This window comes from Emys orbicularis, chromosome 1, assembly GCF_028017835.1.
Source record: "Emys orbicularis isolate rEmyOrb1 chromosome 1, rEmyOrb1.hap1, whole genome shotgun sequence".
Lineage (NCBI taxonomy): Eukaryota > Metazoa > Chordata > Testudines > Emydidae > Emys > Emys orbicularis.
In genome coordinates, this window is record NC_088683.1 from 310,985,370 (window position 1) to 310,995,875 (window position 10,506).

A 10,506-nucleotide genomic window follows, 5' to 3' on the forward strand; every position below is an offset into this window, starting at 1 on the left:
TTAGAGGAGTCCCTGGCATCATAGTTCCTGCAGGTTCCTTGTTTGGTAAAGCCAAAGCAGTGCTGAAAGGGGCTGTCCTTCTGGTGTAGATGTGGTCAGCTGAGTACAAACACCCAGTGTAGGTAAGCATACTAGATCATCAGGTCTGATTCTCACTATATTAAATCCTCTTTGAGCCGTTCTGTCAGTGTGATGGGACCTTAAAATAGGTACGTGCATGTATGCCCATAAACACAGATCTCTGGAATCCCAGACCACTGCCTTAACCATAAGACCACTTCTGGTCATCAGAGGGGAAACTGCTTTAACCTCAGTATCTCACGGCATTATAAAAGTCAGTTTCTTCCAAGTGAATGTTATGATGTCCAGCATAGTTTCACAAGACGGCCCTACAAGTTGTGGCACTCAAATGCTTAGTCTGTGAAAAGCTTCTACAAACAGCTTTACAAAGTCAAACAATTCCAGGGGAAAAATAGGCCCAGTTCTCTGGGATGAAACAGGAATAACTCCATTGAGAAGTGGAATTAAGTGGTTTAAAACCACTGTGAGTGGAAGAATCAGGCCCAGTATATGCAGACTCCTTGGGTCAAATTCTGCCCATGCTTGCGTACAGCTAACCCTATTAGTTCCCTCATTTCAACTGAGGGCAGAATTTTCCCTCTGTCTGAGCTCATGTAATACATTTATAAACAGAATATATGTGTAAACCTAGAGTGTGTCAATCCTCCATTACCTAAGCATACTGTAGGGAACACTTTCAAAATTTAAGGACCTTTTGCATGCCACTAGCAAATTTACAGCCTATTTAGTAGCAACCATACAGCATAATCTCATAGCTTTATACACAGTAATGATATACATATTTGGACAGAACAAAGGGTTTCAGCAGATCATGATCTTTCATGTACCTTACATGGCATGCTTTGTATGAAATATCACAACCATATATGAATGAGTATGGGAGTTAGAGTGTCACATCCACACAATAGGGATTACTTAACTCTGACTCAACAAGGCACCTCAAGACACCTGATGCTTGACTCCATGTTTGAGCCAGGATTTTTCCAGGCATATAACTGAGTATAAAATAAAGGACCGTGACCTCATTAGTCCACCTCTCTCTTCCCCTACCTACTCTGAAGGCAACAAGAATGTTTGGAAGAAAAGACTTTGAACTGGGAAGATTGGGCCCAGGCTGAGGAGGGAATGCAGCTTGTGTAATAAGAATTGTAAACTGCCTGGAACATCTAACGGGGTGAGAAACTGTTTAATTTAAATTTTGCTTAGTCTATGAGTTTACCTCTTCTTTCTTATGTAACCAATTCTAACCTCTGTGCCTAACACTTATAATCACTTAAATCTATCTTTCTGTAGTTAATAAACAATGATTTATCCTTACCAATGAGTCTGTCTAAAGCGCTTGGGGAATCTGCTCAGATTACAAACGCTGGTGCATGTCCGCTCACCTTTGACGAAGTGGTGAACGAATTAATGAGCTTGCATTGTTCAAGAGACGGTTGTGAGCAGTGTAAGAGGGTACATTTCTGGGGTGCAAAGCTGGGGGGATTTGCTGGTGTTTCCCTGTGTATGGTTCATGAGTGGCTTAGAGCATTCATGCAATTTAGCTGGGTGTGTCCCTGCATGTTGTTGACTGAGTGATCACAGCACCTGGAAGAGTTTGCTGCTTGACACTAGCAACGCATCATGGGAGACAGCCCAGGTGGGAGAGTTAAGGGGGCACAGTGGTCCCACAGTTCAAGGTTGTACCCTGGGGATCTGTCAATTTATCAGGTAGTATCTATGGAACTCTCAAAGTTTAGAATATTGTCACCCCAACTCTCCAGGTGGCTTGTATCCTCACTGAATGCTGTGCCTCCAGAAGGAGCCTATGTGGTTATTTACAGCAGGACTGACTAACCCCACATGGCCAAAGCATAAAGCTATGGGATTGAATTGCCCTGATGCCAAACTCCACTTCATCTCCTCAGTCCTAGATAGGCCCCTAGTAGCCTGCACTTTGACGTTTGGATCTTTGCTAAGACCTCAATTACTGTACTGCCCTTCAGCAGCCCATTTCCAGCATCCCCAAACCCCAGCCTATGTAAACAGGAGCCTTTCAGCAGCAGGTAAATGAGAAAGCACAAGAGGTGCACTCGCCTTTTGGAAAGGTAAGAATTTTACCACACCTCATCTCCCCGTCCCTGAGGAGTGATTAACCCCTTCATACCCAGGGGGTGGCATTACACAATAGGGAAACTGAGTCACACACTTTCCAAAAAATATTACAAAAACTTACAGGGAAGCCTTCAGCCCACGCAGTTCAGCGTATGGTTGGCGTTGCCATGTGGCCCACCCAGGGCCTTGGGCAATGGCTTCTGTTTAGTTACCACACTACATAAAGGGGCTTCATTGCTCCTTCCATGCAGTCTAACAGAAGAGACTGCACCCATTGGCAGTCACAGACTTGGGTAAAGCCTTCAGCAGGTCTTTGACAGACAGCCATTTACACACTGCTCCAGCAGCTGTGCTCTGCCCCTGGAGCTGCACTGGGCCCTCCCCAGCACTGTGACAGGCTGTCCCTGTCGAAGCTCCGAGTCCAGAGTTCAGCATGGGACAGTCCTGCTGCAGCTTGTCTGGCCAGGGGTCCTTGCATGGGACGACTTGCTGGTTCCTACTGCCCTCTGAATGTGCCATGGAGGGGGAGCTCCCAGGCAGAACAGAGCCAGCAGGGGCAGGCTGGGTGAGCTGGACCTGCACTTCACACAGAGAAAGTCAGAGGGGGGATGGGGAAGATCTGGCCATGCTGGAGCCTGCACTGGGAAGCTCCCTGCACTGGGAAGCTCCCCGCCTGGCCAGCTGGGCAGTGCTAGTGGGAAGGGGTCCCTGGACTCCCTGGTGCAGAGGAGCCACCCCCACCTACCCCGCCCGCTCTCCTGCTGCTCATGCCTCCCACGCAAATGGGGAGGAGGGGAGAAAAGTGGTTGCTGCAAACCTGGCTTTGCTCCCCACCTCCTGCTTGTGGCTGGGGTTCTGCCCTGCTCCCCAGCTATGTTTGAGGGTTGGGGCCTGGGGCGGGGAGCTGCCCTAATGGCAGCAGGCAGGAGCATGGGGCGCCGGCAGTGCCACTTTCTGCCGGCCCGCTGCCCCTGACACGCTCTCTCTGACACTAGTGGGCATTGCCCGGAAGCTGGGCCCCAAATCAGTGGTCGCCATCGACATGGGCAGCCAGGACGAGACTGACCTCTGCAACTACGGGGACAGCCTCTCAGGCTGGTGGCTGCTGTGGAAACGCCTCAATACCTGGGTCCAGAAGGTTAAGGTGAGCCCTGCCCTGCCCGGGGGTCTTCTGTGCCCGAGAGCCCCCTCCAAGGGGAACCCTGCCCCATCTCTCCTGCTGCCTCCGGGCACGTCACCCCGGCCACCTGTGTAGAACTGATCAGTGAAATTGTTTTTAATTGTTCACTTTATCAATGTAACTTCATAAGTCAAGTTTATGAATGAAACCACATTCATTCATAAAACCAGTTACCCCAAAAACTGGCTAATTGATTTTTAAGCCGCTTGTTGAGCTCCCCCAGTTAAGTCCGCTGCTGCTTAGCTCAATTAAGCTGCTTGTTAAGAGCTACAGTTGTTCAGCCAGCTGCCTTTGTAAGTTTCAATATCAATCCGATTCCTGTTTAAGTCACTGAGACTTGCACTCTTTCAGTATCTCAGTATTGTAACTTCTGTTCACCATTCATTACACTTGCCTACATTATAACTTCTGTTCACTGTTTGCCAGATTGTCATTCAAACCCCATTTTAAAAGGCTTACTCCATTTTGTAAAAAGCTTGCTGCTGCACCCGTCCCATGCTGCAGGCCAGGGGGCATGTGAGGGGAGGCAGGCGGGCCCCACCCACCCAGGGCTGGGGCTCTTCACCATCCCTCTCCCCTGCCCTTCCTCTGCCCCCTACCCCAAGGGCAGCGACAGCCCTAGGTGCTGGCAGGGTCCCTTCTGCCACAGCCCCTGCCTCCCAGGGCTGCTCCTGCCTGAGCATGTGGGCCTGCCTTGGCAGCCAGTGGCTTCCCTCAGGCTGGCTGGGCACAGTCACTCCTGATGCCCCAGTGGCAGTTGCTGGGATCCGGCTCCGGCCACTCAGCTGGACTGAGCCAGCTGGGGGGGGAGGGGGTCAGACCTGCAGAACGTAGGAGGGACTGTCCCTTGCAGCCCCCTGCCCCAGGATGCTGTCCCAGGTGGGGCTGATCCACCCCCTTGCAGGACACTCCTGTTCTTCCCCACACACATACAGGTGCCCGACATGGCGGAGATCCAGTCGCGTCTGGCCTATGTGTCGTGTGTGCGCCAGCTGGAGGTGGTAAAGTCGAGCTCCTACTGTGAATACATTTGCCTGCCCATCCACCGCTTTAAAACCATGGACTTTGGCAAGTTCAACGAGATCTACGTGAGTCCAGATGGCCTGGGCCACGGGGGTGGGGAATGTGGGAGGCCCTGACTAGGGGGTGGGGGAAGTGTCTGTGCTCGGCTGGGGACGGGGAGGTGGGAGGCCCTGATCTGGGCCCTGGGCTGCACTGGGCTGGGGGTGAGAGGCCGTGATCTGGAGGGGGAGAGGAGTCTGTGCTTGGGCAAGGGTGGGGAGGGTGGGAGGCCCCAATCTGGGGGGGCCGAGGGAGGGTCTGTGCTCAGATGGGGGTGGGTGGGTGGGAGGCCCTGATCTTGGGAGAGGGGGGGGTCAGTGCTCAGCAGGGTGTGGGAGACTGGGGGCTGCGCTTGGCCGGGGGTGGGGAGGGTGGGAGGCCCCGATCTGGGCCACTGGCTGTGCCCAGGTTGGGGAGGAAGAGGCCCTGCTTGAGGGGATGGGTTGGAAATCTGATGGCCACCCTTGTGGGGAGCAGCCCCCCAGCTGCGTTGGAGCACCCAGGGCAAATCCATGTCTTGCTCTGCAGCGGGTGCTGCCTGGCCTCGCCAGTCCCCCCGCAGCTGGCTGGAAGGAGTGGGCCCCTCATCCTGCCCATCCATCTCATGCAGGACGTGGGCTACCAGCACGGCAAGGTGATGTCCAGCGGCTGGAGCCGCGGCAACATCATTGAGAAGACGGTGAAGGACCGGTGCTCGGCTGACTTCTACGAGAGCAAGCGCATGGATGTGAGTGAGGGGGCAACAGTGGGGCATGGGCCAGCAGGGGATGGGTAGCTACAGTTTGTGCCTCGTCACACTCCAGCCACTTAGCTCCCTTTTGTGCCAAGCTGATGTTCCTACAGGGTCCTGGCTGTGGCAGCCCCATGGCACAGCGCCAGTGCCTGGGGCAGGGGAACAACCAGCTCAGCCCTGGCGCCCCAAGTAGTAGGGCTGGGGGCTCCAAAGGGAGTGGGGGGGCTTGGCAAGGAAGTGCCCTCCCTCATCAGTGCAGACCCCAGTTCCAGCAGGGGCCACCGTGTGGCTCTGGTCCCTTTGTCCTTAGGCCAAGCCCCTTGGCGAAGTGGGGGATCCCCTCGGGGCTGGCCTCAGAGCCATGGGGTGAGAGCCTGACCCACACCCTTTGCCACAATGCCCCCCACTCCTTGTCCTCACCCACTGGAGCCCTCCTGAACCACCCGCTCTTTAGCTCAGCCCACATAGCATTTCCTCCCTGTATCCCAGCCCCCCAGGGCTACCTGGCAGGGGCATCTCTAGCCTGGCTCTCACCCCCCAGGTGCTGACTTGCCCCAGCGTGGGGTTCACTGATCTGGCTGAGATCGTGTCTTGCATCGAGCCGGCCAAGAGCTACCTGTCCGATGGCTACGCTGATGGTGAGTGGGGGCAGGGGGCGCGACGCAGGGCTCTCTGCCCATGTCACTCCAGTAGGATTCTGGGGCCCCAGCAAGGCTGGGGGATGGGGGCTAGGGCTGGGATAGAAGTGGGGGCTGCAGGTCGGGATAGAGGGGCACCAGGGCCAGGCCAGGAGCAACTGCCAGCTCCATGTGTGCTCCCATCCCAGGTGAGGAATCTGAGTACCTGACGGAGTACGAGGAGGAAGGGCTGGACCCCGCGCGGGGAGAGGAGGAGCTGTTAGCACCGGCTGAGTGGACCCACACTGAGGTATTTGAGACTGTAAGCTCTGGTCTCTGCTCCGTGGGGAGGGGGTGTGCTGGGCCCAGCTGCTTCTCCTGGGGCCCTCTCCAGATGGGGGAGCTGGCCGAGGTGGGGCTCCGTCTGTGTCACTGTTCTAGCAGCTGTAGGGAGTGCTGGTCCCCGATGCTGCTGCCCATGCTCCAGGGAGCAAGGGTGGGCCTGGATTCCCCAGCCCCTGGGACCATGCCCCCCTTCCCTGCACAAATATTGCAGGCTCCCCACGGGGTGCTCTCCACACTCCCCCACTCCTTGGGGGGTTTTTTTTTTCCCATTCTCACACTCCATGCCAGCTCCTGGGCTCCTTGCTCTCAGGCTGTGTCACGGAGTGTGTGGGGGGGGGGACAGGGCCCGGCACCCCCGGCTTCCTGCGATTCACCATGACTCTCAGCCAGCCAGTAAAGCAGAAGGTTTATTTAGACAACAGGGACACAGTCCAAGACAGGTCTTGCAGGCACAGACAACAGGACCCCCTCAGTTAGGTCCATCTTGGGGTCCCAGGGCACCCCAGCCCCCTTGGGAGGTCAGAGCCCCATCTGCCTCCCAGCCATTCCACCAGCTAGCTCTGAAACTCTCCCCCCACCCTTTGTTCAGTTTCCCGGGCAAAGGTGTCACCTGGCCTCTAACCCCTTCCTGGGTTCTCATGTTACATGCTCAGGTATCTTCCCTCGGCCAGTCTCCCATCCCCCCATGCAGACCATCCTAGCCACACTCCCCTGCCTTCCCAGCCAACACTCCCCACTCAGCATTCAAAGACCACATTAAGAACAGTCCCAGTTCATCACAGGCTGGCATTGCCCAACTCCGGAGCCCAGAGAGGCCAGATCCTGGGGGTGGGGCTAAGAGTCGTGTGGGAGAGGGTGGGAAATGGACCTTCCCCTCTTGAGCGGGGGAACCAGCACCACCCACCGCAACGTGGGGCTTGTCTGGACCCAGATGTTGCCCTAGATCAGTGGTTCTCAAACTTTTTGTATTGGTGACCCCTTTCGAACACCAAGCCTCTGCGTGCGACCCCCCCCCCTTAGAAATTAAAAGCACATTTTTGATATTTAACACTGTTAAATACTAATTTTAAACCCTATTGCTTAAAATGAATTGACCTTTGTTGCTTCTTCTCTGTGTTTGAAAAAATCCACGTTTCAATTTTTATGCTCAGGATGTTTAGTTTCAAGATGTCACTGCAGTTTGCATGGTTGCATTGATTCAGCAGACAAAACTTCACAGCAAATGACACATTGCGATTTTTCAATACCAGAGGTGATGATCCTGGTAAAGCCAAGTTTAATGAAGACTCGAGATCCTTTCGTTTTTTAGCGGTTTTAGGAGTACAAGTGGCCATTATTTTCAGGAAAAAGTTTGCACTTGTGTCTCTGACTGTTAATTAATACAGTACTTGTTCAGCTGCGAATCAAGCCTTCTAATGTTGTCTCAGTACCAGGGCCAGCCATAGGAAAAAGGGCGCCCTGGGCAAACTTCTATTTGGCACCCTTTCTTTGGAGGTGGAGCAGCGCTGGAGGTGGAGTGGAGTGGAGTTGGGGGTGGAGCTGGGCTGGAGGAGCTTGGGGCTGGCGCAGGGCTCGGGGTGGGAGCTTGCAACCTCCCACATAACCGGGTTGTGACCCCCTGAGGGGTTGCGACCCCCTGAGGGGTTGCAACCACCAGTTTGAGAACCAATGCCCTAGATGACCCTGGTGTGCTCGGGAGGAGGGGGGCTCCTGGCCACGTGGCTCGTCCTTACCCAGCTCTCACTAAACAGGCCTGAATCGTCCCTGCCTCGGCCTGGGAAGAGGCAGGGCGATTGCCCGGAGGGCAGCTCTCCTGGGGCGCGGGGGTCTCACTCTGGACTGGATGGAGGGACGGGGTGTGTGTTCTCCACTCAGCCACTGACTGGACTCTAGTCTGAGTTCACACTCATCCTGCTGGTCCTTCCTGGCCCTGAGCTCTCTGGCCTGGGGGCAAGGGCCCATCATGACAGCAGCACTGCTGCCCCCTCCTGCCGCTTGGTGGCTGGCCAGGCCCCATTCTCCCCGAGGGCTGGGTCTGTACCATCACACGGCGTCTTCTCCTTCCCGGATGAGGAGAAGAGTCTGCGGCACCGCAACTGCCCGCCCCCGGAGCGAGCCCAGCCGCCTGCTCCCGGACTGGGACAGATGGAGCCTGCAGGCCCAGGGCTGGCACTAGGAGACTGCAGCCTGCATGTTGCTGGGGCACTGGAGCCCATCCTGCGCTGGAGCCTCCGGCCTGCATCTGCTGCTGGAGTCCTGAGGCCAGCCTGGTTCCACTCGGTTAATGGCCAGGGTTCTGCTGGGGTCAGCAGCCCTTCTACATCTCCCAGTGTGCAGTGGGACCTGGCCCGGGCTCACCTCAGGGTGGAGTGGCGGCCACTGGGCCCAGCACCCTCCACCAGCCAGTACTTGACCCAGGCCAGTGCTGCTGCAGGTAGGGTGACCAGACAGCAAATGTAGGGTTACCATATTTGTACATTGAAAAAGGAGGACACTCCACGGCCTCCCCAACTCTGCCCCTTCCCTGCCCCCATTCCAACCCCTTCCCCAAAGTGCCCGTCCCAACACTGCCCTATTGGCCCCCTTCCCCAAATCCCGGCCCCGCCTCCTCCCCTGAGCTCGCCACATTCCCCCTCCTCCCCGCTCCCTCCCAGCCACCCGAAACAGCCACTTCCTCCCCGGGCTCCAACTTTCCCAGCTCCCGACGCTCTCCAGCCCGTGCACCCCAGGCCAGGCGCAGCAGCAGCCGGAGCCGGGGGGGCGGGAAGTTGCTTCGGGCCCCAGGCCTGCCCCCAAGCTGGGCATCCCAACCCCAGCGTGCTCCCACCTGCGAGGCTGCATCCCAGCCGCAGCTCCCTCTCTGGTCAGGCTGGAGCAGAGAAGTGCTGCGTGCGTGGCCTGGGCCTTGCCCTCGGGCTCATGGGAGCCTCCACCCCGCTCCCAGCCAGACCCAGCGAGGCTGCGGCAGCTCGGACCCTTCCCGGGTGGGGGAGCTCGGGCTCCCGGGAGCCGCCGCGTGCCGAGAAACTTTCCCCTGTGCCAGGACCCGCCCCCGGGCAGCAGCTCCGCGGGGGGGGAGGCAGCCCCAGCTGCACGGACCGCTGGCGGGGGGGGAGCTCCTTGCACGGCTGGGGCGGAGGGGGGAGACTGAGGCTCTGCCAGAGTCGCGGGGGATACTCAGAGGACGGAGAAGCGGCCGCGGGTCCCCCGCACCCGCAGCTGCCTACAGAGATGCCACCGCTCCTAGCGGTGGGGTGCGGGGTTGCAGCAGCATGGGGGGGTGGGGGGGGGTTGCAATCCGCAGGCTGCAGCGAGCTGACACCCTAAGAGGAGAGAGGGGCAGTGGGTAGGGTTATCATACCTCTGTATTTTCCGGACGTTTTTATATATTTAAAAAATCCTCCCGGATGGCGATTAACAACTAAAAAGCCGGACATGTCTGGGAAAATACGGACATATAGTAACCCTAACTACTGCCCAGGCCCAGCTCTAGGCAGATGAGGCGAAGTCATTCCTCCCTCCCCATCTCCCTTCCCCTCCCCCACCCCCACCCCCCCACCCATAGGTCGCATGGCAGCTGGCCATGGAATCACCAAGCCAGCCAGGCTCTGGGATCTAGGGCTGGAAACCCCTGTGTAAATGCCAGGTCTTACTGTGCTGTACGGCCCCAGAGGCGGATTAAGATTTATTGGGACCCTGGGCACAAAGAACATTTGGACCCTCAACACCCCGGGGGCCCAAGGACACCGGAAGCGGTGGGGGCAGAGGGGCCATAGCCCCCACTTTTAAAAGCCTTTTAACATGGGCAGGGGCAGAGCAGTGGTCAGGGCTGAACTTGGCGGGGGGACGCTGAGAAGGTGATCAGCTCTCCCGCTATGCAGCACAGCCCCTGTTAGAAGCATCAGCCTCTTCGTGGAGGTGGGGGCTGAGGTGGGCCTTAGCTCCTTCTCGCCACAGGGCCCCACACCCTGCAGGCTGTGCCCCCTGGCCAGGCCGGAAGCTGGGCGGGGAGGACCAGTGTGTGCGCGCGTGCGAGCCAACTGCTGGGGTGGCTGGCCAGGGTCTGCGCCTCCAGACCAGAGGGGCACCAACCCCCCCGCCCCGTCCAGAACTGGCAGAACCGGCACGAGATCCCTCCCGCTCTGACCCAGCCCCACAACCAACCCCACACTCTGACCCAGCCCAGGCCCCAGAACCAGCCCCACACTGTTATATCCTTGGGGGCAACAGTTTTAGGAAGAAATCATTGGAGACACAGAGAGCTGTAAACCTTGGAGCAGCCATTTATTGCTACATACAGAACTAACCAACAGCCAGCCAAAACAGGCTGGGCTATCCCCTAATAATCTAACTCCGTTGCCATAGCAACACAAGATTCTATTACCATGACAACC

At 57.0% G+C, this 10,506-nt stretch overlaps 1 pseudogene; it reads left to right on the forward strand.

The window, feature by feature from the left end:
• The first annotated feature begins 1,704 nt into the window (after positions 1-1,704).
• On the forward strand, positions 1,705-7,859 carry LOC135872991 (patatin-like phospholipase domain-containing protein 6; annotated as a pseudogene).
• Positions 7,860-10,506: the final 2,647 nt, after the last annotated feature.